The sequence below is a fragment of the Raphanus sativus genome, unplaced genomic scaffold (genome assembly GCF_000801105.2).
Source record: "Raphanus sativus cultivar WK10039 unplaced genomic scaffold, ASM80110v3 Scaffold0269, whole genome shotgun sequence".
In the NCBI taxonomy this organism is placed as follows: domain Eukaryota; kingdom Viridiplantae; phylum Streptophyta; class Magnoliopsida; order Brassicales; family Brassicaceae; genus Raphanus; species Raphanus sativus.
Window position 1 is genome coordinate 1 of NW_026615589.1, and position 20,171 is coordinate 20,171.

Here is a 20,171-nt window from a genome sequence, read left to right on the forward strand (position 1 = left end):
TACTCTCTCAAATAAGAGGTACACGGCTGTAGTACTTAGGGATCGAATCACGAGGAGTTAGGGAACCAATTAAATAAAATCTACTAATCAATCCTAGGCAAGGTGGTTTATATGATGGAAATAAAAAGTAACAATTCCTAAAATGAGCAAGGTAATTGCTCTAACTAATAATATGATGGGTTGTTTAAATGTGATAAAGAGGTGCTAGACATAGGGTTTCTATTCAGGAATGGAGATTATAATCTCCATAAATGCTTAACAAGTTGCTTTGCATGATACTATAGATCTAGCTGCTTAACTCAAGTGAAGTATCACTGGTTAAATTATCTAGATCTCTGGCCACACATTTCGCATGATGACACAGAAAAAGAGTCGGTCGATATCCTTTTGAGATATCGAGCGATACACCTTTCGCAGCGCCGATCGATTCACCTGTCGGGATATCGATCGATCGGCTTCTAGATCTGCCTAGGCGCGAGCCGAATATGACCACAAGGTCTCAAGGAGGAACTGTCGTTCTTCTCAACGGGAGATAGGCAAGCTCAAATGGATAATTCAAGATAATCAAAGATCCTAGTGATCTATGTTCTAGTTAGCTAATCTAAAACAAGCATAGGGTGCAATCCATTTGATGAGTATCACAACTTAGCAATTATAGTTTGGGGCTAATCCCACAAACCTATTTGAACCCTAGATCTAACAAGTAGACTACTCAGACATAGCTAAGCAATTCACAACAATAGATAGATGAAAGAATTGCATAGATATAATAAAGTAAGAAATACAAAAGGAGATGAGAAATCTCTCCAATCTCTCACACACAAATAAAACTCTAGTCTCTCTCTCACACTCTCTTCTTTGAGGGTTGTTAAAAGCTTGCTTCTTTCGAAGGTTGCCGTCAAAAGACACTTAGCAGGAATATTTAAGCATTTCCATTAGGTTAAAAACTCGTCAGGGGCAATCTCGTAATTTGGTGAAGTCTTGGTGAAGTAGTCGGCTAAACAATTTCTTCCTCGATATCGATCGACAACACTGGATGTGCATCGATCGATTATAATCTTCTAGTACGCGGATCTTCTCAGCTACATCGATCGACGACTCAGGATGAGTATCGATCGATTATAATCGCAATGTTGACTTCCGACTTAGTCTTGAATGGTCAACTCGGGTATATCATCTCTTGTACTCCAAAATGCTCCAAAAACATCATTTTCTCACAAAATGCTTCTGAACCTGAAAACATACCTAACAGGCTAAAAACAGATTAAATATATAATAAAATACTAGTATACAATGGTTAAGAACGAGTAAAATCCATGGTATATCAATTACGCAGTCAACAACAACAATATCAACCAGGATCCTCACAAGATCAGGTATACTCTCGAAACTGGGAATCAAACCGGGGAGAACAACCGCTAGGTTATCGAGCTGGGATAATGAATCTTGATACTAGGGATTCGATGTTGAAGAAGATTCTGATGCATGTGTTCTCTGGGAAACAACCGTATGTGTGGATTACAGATGTTGAGAGGTGGTTTAGTATTGGGAGATATGAGGATATGGAGAAACTGGAGCTGGTGGCGCTAAGTTTGGAAGGTGCAGTTAAGAAGTGGTTTGGCTGGGAACTGAAACGAAGAGGATTTCGGAGCTGGCAAGAGTACAAGGATAAATTGGTGTTGCGGTTCACAGAATCAATTGAAGAAGAACCAGCAAGCCGACTCATTACTCTACGGCAAACAGGATCCATTGCAGACTATGTTAGTGAGTTTGAGGAGTTATCAGAGCTAGTACCGGGGTTGGATGATGCGTTTTTGATAAGGCTTTTCTATACTGGTCGTAGTCAAGAAATGAAGGAGGTAATCAGGATGAAAGAGCCTCAAGGCTTGGAAAATCACATAGCTGCGGTGTTACGAATGGAAACGACTGCTTTTTGTAAAGTCGTCAGCACTAGTGTGAAGACAGAGAGTGGTTCACAACAGAGATCTACATCAAATGCCTTGAAGTCTTCGACTGGTTATAATTCAAACAGATACTGGGCAGATGCTGATAGTAAGAGAAATCTGGCCACAGGAAAATCATCAGTATCAACGAATCAGAAGAAAGACAACAACACTAATGCGTTGAATACAGAAGCAAGACCAAGAATGAGGCATTCAAAGGAGGAGTTGGATCGAATGAGGAAGGAGTTTATTTGCTTTAAGCGTGGCGCTAATGGTTGGACAAGAGCTCACAAATGTCCCAACAAGGAGTTAAGAATCTTGACAGTGGTCAATGGTCTGGAAATGGAAGTGTTGGATGAAGAAGATGAGGGAGAAGAAGAGATGATAGTGTATACTCCAGCTAAAGAAATGCGTACACTGTCTTTAAATTCGTTTTTGGGAATTCATTCTCCAAAGACGACCAAACTTTATGGGAAGATCAACAACACGAACGTCATTGTGATGTTAGACAGCGGAGCTTCCCATAATTCCATTACACCTGATACAGTGCAGAGGCTCAAATTGAAAGTTTATGTTGATCCGAGCCACGACATTCTGCTAGGCAATGGAGTTACAGTCAAGGGCACAGGAGTGTGCAAAGCTGTGACTTTCAAGCTTGCGGAAACCGAATTCACTTCGGATTTTATAGCTTCGGAATTGGGAATGGTTGACGTTATTTTAGGCATTCAATGGCTAGAGACGTTGGGGAAATGCGAAGTAGACTGGAAGGAACAGGAACTATCATTTATGTATCACGGCAACAAAGTGACACTGTTCGGTGATCCTTCCTTGCATGGTTCCTCATTCTCTTTTAAGTCACTGTCGCCTATCTCTAATGCTGATAAGAGAGGAAGAGGAGAGCTCGTATTATCAGCAGGCGAGGTAACCTCAGTCATTCCAGAAATTCCGATAAAGCTGCAGACTCTACTGGACAAGTTTGATCATGTATTTGCCTTACCTACGGGTTTACCACCTTTTCGTGGCTATGATTATTCCATTAACTTGCATCCAGGCGTGTCTGCAATCTCTGTACAACCCTATCGCTATCCTCACTCAACCAAAACATTCATGGAGAAGATGGTTAGTGAGATGCTAGAGTCATGGATCATCAGAGCGAGTACAAGTCCCTTTTCGAGCCCTGTCCTATTGGTCAAGAAGAAGGATGGAATGTGGCATTTTTGTGTTGACTATAGGGCACTCAATAAGGTTACTGTACCCGATAAATTTCAATACGGTGATTGATCAGCTATTGGACAAACTTAATGGAGCATCAGTCTTTTCGAAGATTGATCTACGTTCTGGTTATCATCAAATACGAGTGAAGGAGTCTGATGTGGAGAAGACTGCTTTTCGAACCTTGGAGGGCCACTATGAGTTTCTTGTTATGCCTTTCGGGCTAACAAACGCGCCCGCCACCTTTCAAGCTTTGATGAACTCCATTTTCAAGCCTTATCTTCGACAATTCATCCTCGTTTTCTTTGATGATGAACTGATCTACAGTCAAAACATGGAAGATCACGTTCATCATTTAAGAATTGTCTTGGAGATATTGGCTGAACAAAAGTTGCTGGCCAATAAGAAGAAGTGTTCATTTGGGTTATCTCAAGTGGAATACTTAGGTCACATAATCTCAAAGGAAGGAGTTGCAACAGATGCATCCAAGACTAAATGCATGAGCAAATGGCCAACTCCTAAGACAGTGAAGCAATTGAGAGGTTTCTTAGGACTCACGGGCTACTACAGAAATTATGTTCGTGATTATGGAGTCATAGCTCGTCCCTTGACTCAACTGCTAAAGAAAAATAGTTTCGCTTGGTCACAAGAAGCACAAGAGGCCTTTGAACAACTGAAGCGAGCAATGGTATCCGCGCCTGTTCTAGCACTACCAGACTTCTCAAAACCGTTTGTAATTGAGACAGATGCGTCGGGGTTTGGAGTGGGGGCTGTTTTGATGCAAGATAAGCGTCCGATTGCATTTTTTAGTCATGGGCTGACAGCAAGAGAAGGGTTGAAACCAGCTTATGAAAGGGAACTGATGGCAGTGGTATTTGCAATATTAAAGTGGAAGCATTACTTGGTGGGCAAGAAGTTTTTAGTTCATACAGATCAGAGAAGCTTAAAGTACCTATTAGAGCAGAGAGAGGTTAATATGGAGTATCAAAAGTGGCTTACAAAATTGTTGGGTTACGATTTTGATATTATCTACAAACCGGGTTGTGAAAATAAAGCTGCAGATGGGTTATCAAGAATTGAGAGGGAAGAAGTACTATTGACAGGGCCGCAGTGTACAGCGCTGACAGTTCCATCGGTAATCCAACTTCAGGAGGTGTATCGTGAAATTGCGGAGAATCAGGAGTTACAAAGGATGATTGAGTTGGTTAAGAAAGGAGAGTTATCCAATCCACACTATAGAGTTGTTGATGAGAAACTGTGGTACAAGCAACGACTAGTGATTCCCAAAACGTCAAGTGCGATTTCATTGATCTTGTTTGATTTTCATGATGGGAAGATTGGAGGTCATTCAGGCGTACTAAAGACAGTGAAGCGCATACAGACCATGTTTCATTGGGAGGGTCTATACAAAACATTCAGCAGTATGTGTCAGAATGTGGAGTGTGTCAAACACATAAATACTTGACACTGAACCCGGCGGGCTTACTACAACCATTGCCAATACCAGAGAGAGTGTGGGAAGACATATCAATGGATTTTGTGGAGGGCTTGCCATCTTCTCAGGGGGTGAATGTGATCATGGTAGTGGTGGATAGATTGAGTAAGTACAGTCATTCCGTGGGGTTGAAGCATCCGTTCACTGCAGCTGAAGTGGCAGATAAATTCATGAAAGAGATCGTACGACTTCATGGCTTCCCTAAGACTATAGTCTCAGACCGTGATCGTATCTTTTTGTGCAACTTCTGGAAGGATTAATTTCGTCTGCCAGGCACTAAGTTGAAATACTGCTTTTCATCCACAGACAGACGGCCAAACAGAAGTTCTTAATCGTTGTATGGAGACTTACTTGAGATACTTTGCGTCTGGTCACCCCAAGACTTGGTTTAAGTATCTCGCGTGGTCCGAATTGTGGTATAATACTTCTTATCACACGTCGTTGAAAGCAACTCCATTTCAGGTTGTGTATGGCAGAGAACCACCGCAGCTGTTATGGTTTGAGGCGGGGTCTACTCAAAACTATGATTTGGAAGTGGCGTTACAAGAACGAGATGCAATGTTATCACAGATCAAGCTTCATTTACTACGAGCTCAGTCGATCATGAAGGTTCAAGCGGATAAGCATCGAAGGGATATTCAGTTTAAAGTGGGTGATTTGGTGTATCTTAAACTGAAACCTTTCCGTCAGAACTCAGTGGTGCGTCGGTATTGTCAGAAACTCGCAGTGAAATTTTTTGGACCTTATGAGATTGTGGAGAGAGTGGGCAAAGTGGCTTATCGTTTACAGTTGCCACCAGAGTCCAAGATACATCCGGTTTTTCACATTTCACAGTTAAAAGCCGCATTGGGTCAAGGTCAAACACTGCAGGAGGTTCCACCGTCGCGTACAGATTTGGAAAGTATGGTGATGGAGCCAGAGGAAGTTCTTGCGTCTCGTGTTCGTGACGATGGAAGCATTGAGGTGTTGGTGCGCTGGAAGAATACATTGGAAAATGACAACTCTTGGATGTGTTTGGTTGATTTCGAAAGTCATTTTCCAGATTACAAGCTTGAGGGCAAGCTTGCTCTTAATGGGGGGAGTATTGATAGGTTCAAGCATACTTATGTGAGCAGAAAGAATAAGAAGACTGAAGCAAGCGAAGAGAGTAACTGAAGTATCAAGAAATCGTTGAAGAATAATAAAGATAGGAGTACACGTGTCCGTATTCAAATAGAAGTATAAATAAGTCAGTATGAGTCTGTTAGACGGTTATCGAAGATTACAACTGTAAACTTAGCATATGAGCTAGGATCTACTCAGGTGCTGAGAGTAGAGTGATACTCAGGTGATGAGAGTATCATTGCAGTTGTAATTCTCGAGTTGATCCGTATATACTACGCAGTTCTTTGTAGATCCGATCATTGATCCTAACAGACTTCTTCTTACCAAATCAAACCTTGGTTTCAGTTGGACCGATAGCTTTTATTCCACCTGCAATCGTAACATAAAACCAAGCGGTTTATATATATATATATATAAACCAACTCACAACCACAAAAATATGCTAAATAATATACACATTTTAAAATAATAGTGTAATGTACGATTGTTTTATTTTACTAAACATGAAAAGCATCACTATCAAGGAATGTGATTCATTTAAACACAGCTTGTATAACCACCAGTAAATCAACCAATTGTGAAGCTGCTACCAAAAGTTTGTTTCTGTGAATTTGATCTCGGTATTCTATAAAATACTACCAGACCAAATCGAGTACTGTCCAATGTATTATAATGCATATATCTACTTGCATATAAATCTAATCCTAATCGTTGAAAACTTTTTTGTAACTATGTTTAAAATACTTCCTGGTGTATATATAATGTGTTTTAGTGATAAACCGAACCGATAGTTACAACCACACAATCTAAAACTGTAACTGCAAGAATAATGCTAAAATCAATGGTATTTTGTATCAGTTCCTATATTTAAGCAATCACATTAACTAATATCATATCAATATTTAAAATAAAATATGCACTTACATATTTTATGAATTTTACCTTCTCTATATACTATCAAATAAATTTGAAATGCATCTGTTGTTCAATTTTTATTTTTTTTTGAAATGTGTCATTTTTTCATTAATTCCAATTTCTGTAAAACCAATATTTCACGTATCAATTTATAAGGAACTAGACCGTATATGGAATTCTAACTATGAAAATATCCTTTTATTATAGCACAATCCCTATAGTAAAAATTATCTTCCCCATTTAATAAAATTTATATGAAAATATCCTTTCCTCACTTTACCTTCATCACTACTAAACAACCACAACTACAACATCAATTAGAACTAAACGAACAGAAAAATCTGTGTAATCAAATAGATCTCACAGAGTCTTAATCATACCCTTTTCCCTTGTCAGGATCATGGAAGACCTCGCATGACTCTCTCGGCCCAAGGCTAACTAAATTACCAATCTCTGTAACTGACAATGAGAACAATCTGCATCAATTCAAATCAAAACATGAGCAGTCATAATAGATAGTACTAATTTAAGTATAAATTCAAAAGTCAAAACATGATCTAACCACAATCATAATTGAAAGTTCTTTCATCAAACCAAAGTGATGATCATCATCACACTTCCATTCCATAGACTACAAAGTTAAAGATAACAACAGACCTATTTCCTGCTCCAATCGTACTGACGAACACCAACTGCAGGAGCAAACTGGACGTTTCAACATCGGCCGATCAATCCGTGCCGCATAGTTAAGCTTCTTGCTCCGTCCGTCGTCGAGGCAGAACAAGCACGCTGCTTTCTTCTAGCGGTTGGTAATCTCGAACAGTGTAGACGATTGATTGCTTACGAGAACCATTCATCCTTCTTGTCAAAACATGACAAAATTGATTCCTTTACTAATAATCGATTCAATAATCAATTGGATGTTTTCGATTCAATAATCAATTGGAGGCGGAATCTTCGAGGCTGAATGCGAGGGAGACGCAGAGTCGTCGAGGTTAGAGAGAGAGACGACGATTCCACCGACTCTGCCTGACGCCGTAACAAATTTTATTAAAAACTCTATACAATTTGTAAGACACTCGGATAATCATAAAATTTAGAGGTCAAATTTCCAAAATTTAATATATTATAGAAATTAACTATTTTATTATTTTATAAAATTATAAATTCTAAAAAGAGATATCTAGAAGAAATAGTTTTATAAATTAATAATTCTATAAATTAATAAAATACCATAATTTCACATTATTAATTTATATAGTTTTTACTGAAGTTACATTTTTTAGAGTAGTTAGCTCATTTCATTATTTTTTAACAGTTGTGTCCTGTAAAATTGTCATTTTTTTCTATACAATTATATCTTAAACCTAATTTTTTACTAAAAACTCTATACAATTTGTAAGACACTCAGTTAATATTCAGATAATCCTATATATTTTTATAGAGGTAAAGATATATGTTGTTTTGGTAGATCATTAAAACACTTCTACAAAATTGATTGCTCTGCTTTTTGAGTATCTAAGATCATGTTTATTGGGGGATTCTTAGTGTGAGGTTCTTAACGTAATCTAGGAACCAGTTCTTAGTTTTCCTTAGCTAAAGTTAAGAGACGATTTTTATATTATGCTAAGAACCCCCAATAAACATGTCATAATATTGTCAATAATTTATTTTGATTTTCGTAGACCTCTTACTTGATCATTATTTAAAAAAATACGGTCAATTTTATTCAAATTATTTTTGTATATCTGTATAGTATATTTGGTGAACTTGAGTATGATAAAAGAATATATAACTAAAAATGAGATAAGTGAAAGAAAAAATAAATAATTTTATAACTTAAAATAAATTAAATTATAAAATATACATATTTTGTTAAATTAAATAAATAATTTAAAATCTTAATAAAAAATAATATCCTACGTATATACACGGGTTTGTTTTCTAGTATAAATAATAGAATATAGCTAGTTATTGTTCTAAAAAGAAGGAAAATGGAGGTAGTTATTCCCAAATTTCTGGTGAATGCTGATTTTGAAAGTGTGGAATCGGCAAGGTGGACTTAGAAATTCTTTTTAATTTTTTTTTCTAGCAAATATGTGAATTGACACGTATTGTAAGTTTTTTTTGAAGAAAACCTTGAGTTTTTTTGAAGAAAACCTTGAGTTTTTTTTGAAGAAAACCTTGCATGTTGCGAGTGAGGTTCGATAAACAAAGGCTGTAGTATGATGGAAAAAATCGAATGCTCTATGACTATACACCTATAGTAGTTCTAAATGCAGCTAAATGATCAAAAATAAAACCAAAATGTATGGTCAAAACAATGAGAAAAACTTTTTTGTAACTTAACAATGAGAAAAACTTAGCAAAAAAAAAAAAACAATGAAAGTCACAAGAGATTACCCGACGTAAACCAAGACAAAAGTTTTGGTTTAGTTAAACCAAATTCTACTCTCTTTTCTTTTGGTTAAGAACCAACGTAAACTCTAGTTGTTCGTTTCCTGTAGTCCAGTGAATCAGTGATCGTTTAATCTTCCATATAATCATTAGAAGAAATGGTACCCTCTTAACAAAAAACTTAGCAAAAAAAAAAACAATGAAAGTCACAAGACATTACCCGAGGTAAACCAAGACAAAATTTTTGGTTTAGTTAAACCAAATTCTACTCTCTTTTCTTTTGGTTAAGAACCAACGTAAACTCTAGTTGTTCGTTTCCTCTAGTCCAGTGAATCAGTGATCGTTTAATCTTCCATAATCATTAGAAGAAATGGTACGATATATTCAATATACTATGAATGCATCGAACGGTGCTATTGAGTACACCATATGCTATGCGGAATACCATATGCTATGTATTTTCTTTTCGAGAACACCGTATGCTATGTCGACAGCGTGATAACTAAATAACGTGTAGATATAAAAAGTAGTTGACGAATGATACAAGTTTGTGGAAGTGAATTAATCTATGGGATGAAAAAGTCATGGAGTATGGAACACAACATTTTGCTTGCCTGCTATATTCGTCCTAATAATTTAATTTTCGAATTTTCTTCCGAAGTAACTTGGGATGTATATGCAAGTTAGGACAAAAACTAATAACAAGAAAAAATAAAGAAAGAAAGAAAGTGGTGAGGAGAGATGAACACCTACCAACGTTCTTACACCTTCTCGTTCTTGCTAGTCTTCGTTGTCTTGATTCTATTTCATCCAGCCCTTTCGACCCATGTCAACACTTTGTCGTCTTCAGAGTCTCTCACAATCTCAAGCAAGAGAGTACTTATATCTCCCGGTGGAGTCTTCGAGCTTGGTTTCTTCAAACCCTCGGACGCTCGCGTTGGTATCTCGGAATAAGGTATAGGAAAGTCTCTAAGACAACCTACGCATGGGTCGCCAACAGAGACAACCCTCTCTCCAATTCCATTGGAACCCTCAAAATCTCTAGCAACAATCTTGTCCTGCTAGGTCAGTCTAATAATACTGTTTGGTCGACAAATCTTACTAGCGGTAATTATGTGAGATCTCCAGTGGAGGCAGAGCTTCTTCCCAACGGTAATTTTGTAATGAGATACAAAGAGTCTTCAAGTGGATTCTTGTGGCAGAGTTTCGATTTTCCGACGGATACGTTACTTCCGGAGATGAAACTAGGTTACGATCTCAAAACAAGGCGCAACAGGTTCCTTACATCATGGAGAAGTTCAGATGATCCGTCAAGCGGAGACACCATGTACAAACTCAATATTCGAAGGGGATTGCCTGAGTTTATTCTTATGCACGGACGTTTGAAATCTCAAAGGAGCGGTCCTTGGAATGGAATCGGGTTTAGTGGCATACCGGAGGTGCAAGGATTAAATTACATGGTTCACAATTATACGGAGAACAGTGAGGAGATCGCTTACTCCTTCCATATGACCAACCAAAGCATCTACTCGAGATTGACAGTCAATGCCTCTACACTCAATCGATTCACGTGGATCCCGCCATCATGGGCATGGAGCACGTTATGGGCTACACCTACGGACAAGTGTGACATTGTTGAGATCTGTGGACCTTATGCTTACTGTTACCGAAGCCCGTATCCTACCTGTAACTGTATTAAAGGGTTCGTTCCCAAGAACCAGGGTAATTGGAAATTTGGAGACGGATCAGATGGGTGTGTGAGGAGCATGCGGCTGAACTGTAGTGGAGATGGTTTTTGCGGCTCAACAATATGAAGTTGCCGGATACTGTGACAGCGACTGTGGATCGGAGGATTGATGTGGAAAAATGTGAGGAGAGGTGTCTTAGCGATTGTAACTGTACGTCGTTTGCGACTGCGGATGTTCGAGCTGGAGGAGTGGGTTGTATTTTTTGGACCGGAGAGATCGTTGATATCCGCAAGTACGACGTCGGTGGTCAAGATCTTTACGTCAGACTGAATTATGCTGCTGATCTCGGTTAGTTTAATCTAATCTATTAAAACTTAAATACAAGTTAAAAATAACTCTTACTTCACCTTCAATAATATTACAAGTTTTATGCCATTGGATTTTTTAGTCATTTAACTATATTTCTTATTTCTATATCAATCTAATTTCCTTAATAAAAACAACAATTTAACTTCTTACCAAATCAAACCTTGGTTCCTTAATAAAACCAAGCGGTTTATATATATATATATATATAAACCAACTCACAACCACAAAAATATGCTAAATATTAGACACATTTTAAAATAATAGTGTAATATGTACGATTATTTTATTTTACTAAACATGAAAAGCATCACTATCAAGGAATGTGATTCATTTAAACACAGCTTATATAACCACCAGTAAATCAACCAATTGTGAAGTTGCTACCAAAAGTTTGTTTCTGTGAATTTGATCTCGGTATTCTATAAAATACTACCAGACCAAATCGAGTACTGTCCAATGTATTATAATGCATATATCTACTTGCATATAAATCTAATCCTAATCGTTAAAAACTTTTTTGTAACTATGTTTAAAATACTTCCTGGTGTATATATAATGTGTTTTAGTGATAAACCGAACCGATAGTTACAACCACACAATCTAAAACTGTAACTGCAAGAATAATGCTAAAATCAATGGTATTTGTATCAGTTCCTATATTTAAGCAATCACATTAACTAATATCATATCAATATTTAAAATAAAATATGCACTTACATATTTTATGAATTTTACCTTCTCTATATACTATCAAATAAATTTGAAATGCATCTGTTGTTCAATTTTTTTTTTTTTGAAATGTGTCATTTTTTCATTAATTCCAATTTCTGTAAAACCAATATTTCACGTATCAATTTATAAGGAACTAGAACGTATATGGAATTCTAACTATGAAAATATCCTTTTATTATAGCACAATCCCTATAGTAAAAATTATCTTCCCCATTTAATAAATTTATATGTTAATGTAGATTAAGTGCATTAGACTAATATAGATTACAAAATTGATTTATATTAGTGAAATTATATGAAAAATAAATTATTTGTTTGACAATATAACATATAATATATAATATATTCAATATGTACTTCTTATTTGTTTTTTTTAAATATATTCCTGTTGTTTATAGGTTTACAAATAATAACTGAAGTCTCAATATTATAGTTCTGAAACACTAAATAAATAATTTGAAATTTTAAAAGTATCTAATAGTAATTCACTAATTATTTATAAGAAAAAATCTATAATATATATATATATATATATATATATATATATATATAAAGTGATATTTATTTCACTTATTTTGTTTCATGCATATTTATAGATAATTATTTTTCAATGCAAATCCAACAATAGAAATATATATAAGCAAACAACTAATAGAATTTCTATTCTCAACATCAAATTACTACATATGAATAAGAATGTTATGTGTATATAATATTGGTAGAAGCTATATATTATATAAAATTATTGATTTTGAAACAGTAAATAAATACCCGCACGGGTGTGCGGGTCACGCTCTAGTGTCTCTTAAAACTAAACACATCCAATATCATGTAATCAATAATTTTTATTTTTGTCCGGATAAGGAAGTCTCCCTGTTTTTTTTTTTCCGATCCAAATATTTTACATTTCTACTTTCTATTATGTAGTTAATACTAAGTTTTATATACAACTGATTAACGATAAGGATGAATAAAATTCCCAATCCAAGTTGTTTTTGGTTTCACTATATAAATTTTTAAAATAACTAAAAGTAATGTAACTGTATAAAATATATATTTTAATTAAATTATAAAGTTTCTGTTACATATGTAATTTGTTTTGAAATGTAAAAGAAATAGTACTTGCAGATACTTTAGCATTAAGATTTTAAAATTAATCATTTTAAACATTTATTTCAAAATTCAAATAATATATGTGAGCCATCCATCCAAAGAAGTAAATAAAAAGCAAAAAATAGTTACTAAAATAAAACAGTGTAATTAGAAAGTTATATATAATTAACATATAATAGCTAATAATCCCATTGATAGTGCATGCACTACTATTTTAGAGATTTTTAGTGAAGTTGACAAAAAAAAATAGTGGACCGATAAATATAATATCTATATTATTATTTCTGTAGTTTTTTTTTTGCTTCTGAATTCTTACGTTAAAAATTAGACCGGTTAAATACAATAAAAACAAAATTTATATTATTAATATTATGTTTATGTGTTATCTCTATAATATTATCTGAGAAGTCAATTTCTTATGTGTCGCGATCACGTTAATTCTTACGGTGTTGATTACATAGATACCCTTAATGAATCCAGTATATCTAATTTTTATTATTAAATATTTATTTTATTTATTTTATTTTCCCTTTTTATTTAGGATTTCTTTTTTTCAAATACCTATATAATAAAGAAAATTTATAATTATTTAAAAATAAAATATCTTTTATATATATTGTAATTCATAATAAAGAAAATTCACAAAATAGTCTTTATTTTAAAGTAAAGAAATAATCTTCCCTTTTAAAAAGTAATCTAAAACAACATTATATATATTTTAAAAGTATTAAGCATTTTATTTAAATATATATATTTCTCAAATTATTACAAATAATTTAGATAACATAAACTAAGATATATTTAATGAATAAAATTTAGTTAAATCTTTTTTTCTATTTTATATTTTCAAATAACATATGATAAAGAATATAATATTTGATAAAACTTGTCGAGAACATTTAAATTAATGAAACATAAATCCCCTATATATTAAATGAGTAACATTTCGAAAATTAGATCCTCAAGTTTAGAGTAATTAAAAAAAACTCCAATCACATGTGTGTCAATCAATTGAATCAATTAATAAGCTTACGTGTGAGAAAGATATTGAAATTGAAAAATTGATAAACTATTTATTTTCTTTCTTTAAATAAAACCTACAGAGTTACCATAAATGACTTATATATATATATATATATATATATATATGACAATTAATGATTCTAATAATAAAGATTTGACAACAATTTATATCTTTTCCATCATTTTTTGTTTAATTTTATATTACTAAAATAAATGAAACAATCAAATCAGCTATAAATTAAAATTTAGATTTTTTCGTATAAATTACTAAAACTATTAAAATTATTATGTTAAAAACTAATGATCAATGGTTTAGCATTTTTATTATAAAAAGATACACATGATTTTAAAAACAATTGAGTAAAAAATATCATTTAATAAAAAAAAATATATATATATAGATTAAACTATATACCATATAAGATTACATAAATATTTTAATTTCAAAAGTTTCAATGAATTTTCAAGAACATCTATAAATTATAAACTTATTTTTTTTTCAGATGTAGAATTTTGTTATCAATGATTTATATATTTTGTTATAAAACGATATCAATGATTTACTATTCCTAGAAAAATAGGTTGGTTCATCTTAACTTGTATTACACTTTTTTATTAAACTAACTATCGAATTGATAAATAATGTACAAAAAACAATATCGCACTTTCCTTAAATAAAAACCTGCGAAATTACCTAATATGATTAACATACATATGAAAATTAGTTATTATGAAGAATAAATATTTGACAACAATTTTTGTATCTTAGTTATTTTAAAAAAATATATTATTAAAAGATATTAAACAATTGATAATATTATTTTGTTTTGGTATATACCATACAAACCGAATGGATGTGATTTTATAAAAACCGTAGGATTTGGATATGGTTTGATTATAACCAATTAAACTGAAACATGTAAATATGTATATATTTATAACGACGCATGAATATCTATTTGTTACATGAGTTGAACTATAATTATAATTTGTAAATCACTTGAATCACTTGAACTATAATTAAGTAACAATTTACTGCAACTGAGGCTTCTTATTTTCTTAGTTTTTTGATCTTTTTGCTTTATTTTATAAGTAACTAAATTGAAGTAAATATTATAAATTTGATGGACAATAATTAGTTGAAATTCTGTACAACTTTTTTAATCTTTAAACAAACAGAGATGTATTCAATCAAATACATATTAATTTAATGAACACTAAGTATGGAAGAATATAAAAACTTTTATTTCATGCTTCTGTTTTGTGTTTTATTTTTATTTTCAAAATTTAGAGCTTTGATGTTAATTCTAGATTTGATTATTTTATTAGAAGATACAAACTTTTTTGATTCTTTTATTTAAATATATAATTTATTTTTTAATAAATGCCTTTTTTGCCAACATGACTCTAAAATTCGTATAATATATAATATGATCTCAAATTAAATAATTATATTTTTATTTTTAGCATAAAACTGAATAAACTGAAAACCGACGCTATATAAACAAAATCGAACGAAAGTAAATATGGATTTAGAATAATAGTTATATTTTAATAACCGAAATACCGAAAAAAATGAACTCTACTGAAACCCGATATCCGGATTGAACACCTATAATCCAAATGAAACCAAACTATTGTTTCATTTTCCAAAACATAATAAAAATAACAACTTCATCCCGCGCAAGGGCGGATCTTATCCTAGGTATTAAGTATTTGTAAGACATAATACATTAGTTTTTCGTTTCGTTCTCGTTCTCGTTCCCATGTCATCGATCTCATACTAATTTCTTAACCTGTAGAAGTCATTTTATTTTATTTTAATGTGCTATGTAAACTAAGAGAGATCGTTTGTATGAACTTGTTGATTTATTTACTTCTCACGTTATATATATATATATACGTTCTGTTACAAGTATATTCTCAAGCATAATATATTCTATGTCCTTATCGCAATCGCCAAATCATATCTCCAACCAACTTGATCCTTATCACTTCAGCTCTTCAACGATCACTAAACCGAACCAGACTCAACCATTCTCTACACTCCCCCTCAAGTTGGAGCGTGTAAGTTTCGAACACCCAACTTGTTGAGAAGATAATGAAACTGCGAACTCCCCAGCGCCTTGGTCATTATATCAGCCAGCTGCTCTGTAGTTTGGACATGTTGTGTGACTATAAGACGATCCTGCACTGCATCCCTTACGCTGTGACAGTCTGCCTCTATGTGTTTCGTTCTTTCATGGAACACTGGGTTCTGAGCAATATACAATGCAGACTTACTGTCGCAGAACAACTCCATAGGCATCGTATGCTCAACTCCTAGATCACCGAGAAGTCTATTCAGCCACTTCAGCTCACGCAAAGCAGCAGCCATCGATCTGTATTCGGCCTCAGCCGAAGTGTGACACCGTGTCCTGCTTTTTAGTCTTCCACGAGACAGGTGAACTTCCCAACAACACGATGTAAGATGACAGTGATCGTCGCGTCTTCTGGCATGAGGCCCTATCGGCATCACAGAAGCCACGAACCCGAAGATCACTTGCTGCCTTCAGCATGATCCCTTGACCTGGACTGCCTTTGAGATAACGCAACACTCGCACAACTACGTCCCAATGTACTTCTCTCGGTTTGTGCATCACCTGGGACAGTACATGAACTGCATAGCTGAGCTCAGGCCTGGTAATTGTGAGATACACCAGCCGACCCACATACCTTCGAAAGCGAACAGGGTCTGTACAGAATGGTCCCTCAGCGGAAAGCAAGTGATGGTTCTGTTACATGGGGGTCGAGACTGGCTTACAACCGAGCAAACCTGCTTCATTCACTATGTCAAGAACATATTTTCGTTGTGATAGAAACATGCCCTCTGCTCCTCTTGATATTTCTATACCCAAGAAATATTTGATCCTTCCAAGATCCTTCATCTTAAAGCACTTGCTCAGATGCTCCTTGATCCTTGTCACAATACCCAAGTCACTGCCTGTTATCATCAAGTCGTCCACGTAGATCAACACACGCGCACTCTCACCTCCTCTAATGTATGTAAACAACGAGTAGTCTGAATATGATTGCTTGAAACCAGCCTTCTTCAGTGCACTTGTCAACTTTGCGAACTAACATCTCGGAGCTTGTTTCAAACCGTACAAGGACTTCCTCAGTTTACACACCTTGTTGGGATCACTAGCACTGAACCCGGGAGGCATCTTCATGTACACCTCTTCATGTAGATCTCCGTGCAAGAAGGCGTTCTGCACGTCTATCTGATGCACTTCCCAATTTCTCGCTACTGCTACTTCTAACAGTGTTCTCACCGTCGTAAGCTTCGCGATCGGCGCAAATGTCTCCTCATAATCCACTCCTTCTACTTGTCTGTTTCCTTGCACAACTAGTCTTGCTTTGGGTTGCTCCTTTGTGCCATCGACATTATACTTGTATTTGTAAAGCCATGCGCCCCCAAGGGCCTTCTTGCCTTTATGTAAGTCGGTAACATCCCACGTTCTCTGATCTTCCAGAGCCACAACTTCTATTCCCATCGCATCTCTGAACTCGGGACTAAGCATCGCTTCCTTAAAGTTTCTCGGCACTTTGTCTGCGCTGATGCTGCAAGAAAAGACCGGTGCTTGTCTGAGAAAATGGCGTCAGTCACATATGCAGAGATAGGGTACGACGAGATCTTACCTGGACACGTTTCGGAGGACACCGATGGAGAAGGAGACGAACGAGAGCAGTGTTTATCGGTGTGACATTGTGCATTGTACGTCACGTAATGTTTCAATCTGACTGAAGGCTTCACAACCCTATGACCTCTTCCAAGTACTTCCACTGTTTCTGTCACCGCTGCGGTCTCATCAACATGTGCTACTGTCTCAGTTTCAGATGTCACTGCCTGGGTTTCTACTTCACTCGATCTTGTCACCTCTGCTACTGGAACCAGTTCAGATTCGGTAGGTTTGTCATGTATCAATGGAGGCTCAGTAACGTCACTCCCCCTCAAATCGATCTGAGGTTCTGTTTCTTCAGCTCCAAGTACTGGATGTACGCTTTGAGAAACCGTTGTGTTTATCCCACTTGAGTCGGATTGAAATGGGAATTCAGACTCGTGGAACACAACGTCTCTTGACGTAAAGAACTTCTCGCTCTCCAAGTCGTATAGTCTCCAACCTCTCTTCCCAAACGGGTATCCTATGAACACACACTTCCTGCTTCGTGCTCCGAACTTGTCTTTGTGCCTCTGCAGGTTGTGTGCGAAACACAGACAGCCAAATGTCTTCAGATCAGCGTATGACGGGGCCTTACCGTAAAGACATTCATAAGGAGTCTTGCCATGAAGTAGACTTGACGGCGTTCTGTTGATTAAATGTGCCGCAGCCAGTACACTTTCACCCCAAAACTTGATAGGCATATCGGCCTGAAACATGAGAGATCGAGAGACATCAAGTATGTGACGGTGCTTTCTCTCTACTCGTCCATTTTGATGTGGTGTCGCTACACATGATGTTTGGTGAACGATCCCACTTTCAGCAAAGTACTTGGTGAGACACATAAACTCCGTGCCGTTGTCGCTTTGTACTGTCTTGACGTTTCTACCAAACTGACGACGAGCTAGTTGGCAGAAGTTTGGTAATACTTTCTTGAATTCACTCTTTTCTAGCAGGAGATGGATCCAGACTGCTCTCGAGAAGTCATCTACAATCGTAAGGAAATACACAGCACCACAAGATGATTTTTCTCGATACGGACCCCATAAATCAACATGTATTAATTCGAAAGGAACAGATGCTTTAATATAACTCTCGGCAAACACCCCGCGAGTTTGTTTTGATTTGAAACAAATTTCCCAACCTCGAAACTTGTCGGAGTTGTTTTGAACACAAGAAACAAAAGGCAAAAATCCTAAAACACCAAAAGAAGGATGTCCCAATCTGCGATGCCACAAAGTCCTGTCTTCTGCAGCCTTGACTCTGAGACCTCGCGCCACTGTCACATCCCGATAAACATAAACACCGCCTCGTTCCTCACCTGCTCCAATCAGGGTCCTCGTAAAACGGTCCTGCAAGATACAAAGAGTGTCAGTAAACACAGCCAGACATCTCGTTTGTTTGAGGAACTTAGCAACTGACAATAATGTGCAGTTCAAGTTCGGCACAAACAAAATATTCTTCAAAACAATCTTGTCTGACAATCTCAACATCCCGTACTGAGTAGCCTGCACTTGGCTTCCATCAGCAAAACTTACCCGGCATCCCACCAATTGACACAAATCAGTGAGTAAACGTACATCTCCCGTCATATGGTGAGATGCACCAGTATCAAGGATTACCTCTCCGGTCTGAATCTTACCATTCAGCTTCTCTGGAATCGGCGTTGGTTTCTGAGACTCAAGGAGTGCAGTCAAGGATGCCCACTGCTCATTTGTCAAGGCAGGGGTTTGCATCACATTGGACCTGACCTGACTCTGGCCTCGTCCTCTTCCTCTTCCGCGTCCTCCGCGTTCACTTCCTTGATTCTTCTCTGTCCACCAATCTGGGAACCCAACGATCTGCCAGCAATCTTTCTTCTCGTGACCGGTTCTCCTGCAGTGCGAGCACGCCATACTGCCTCTTCCTCGTGCACCAGCTGCAGACGCATCTCTTGTGGGATAGTTCTCACTTGGAGTCACGTCTGTCTTTGCAGCAAACCCAACAGCATCTTGTTTGGTTTCAACTCGAGTCGACAAAAGTCTCCTCTCTTCTCTAACAACTCTCTGATAAACAGAGTTCAGGTCTGGCAGTGGTTCCATGCCTATGATGTTTGTGCATACGTTCCCGAATCTGGCATCATCCAACCCCATAAGAAACATGTGCACCTTCTCTTCCTCGTAATCCTGTGCGATCTTGCTCGACGCATCGCACGAACACTTGGGTAGAGGCTTGTAATTCAAAAGCTCTTCCCACTTCGATGTCAAGCATCCGAAGTAATCCAAGACGCTCGCTCCATCCTGTCTGCACGCCGCCAACTCTACTTTGAGCTGATGAACTCGAACGGCGTTACCAACGGAGAATCTCTGCTTCAGATCGTTCCACATCTTGTACGCATCAGATGTGAAGGTGACAGTAGAGCGCACTGCAGGAGTAATGGAAGCTCGGATCCATCCAACAATCATAGAGTTCACCGTTCTCCATGTGTCGGCTTCCACCG

General features: G+C 36.1%; 1 long non-coding RNA gene and 1 pseudogene across 1 annotated transcript; one reads left to right on the top strand and one right to left on the bottom strand.

Annotated features, from left to right (window-relative positions):
- Window positions 1-5,803: 5,803 nt before the first annotated feature.
- On the bottom strand, window positions 5,804-7,702 carry LOC130501728 (uncharacterized). Its single transcript, XR_008939861.1, has 3 exons — window positions 7,327-7,702; window positions 7,050-7,145; window positions 5,804-6,123 (listed from the first exon to the last, which is right to left on the bottom strand). It is a non-coding gene; the product is annotated as an uncharacterized LOC130501728 (long non-coding RNA).
- Window positions 7,703-9,657: 1,955 nt separating this feature from the next.
- Window positions 9,658-11,157, top strand: LOC130501729 (S-locus-specific glycoprotein S13-like; annotated as a pseudogene).
- The last annotated feature ends 9,014 nt before the right edge of the window (window positions 11,158-20,171 follow it).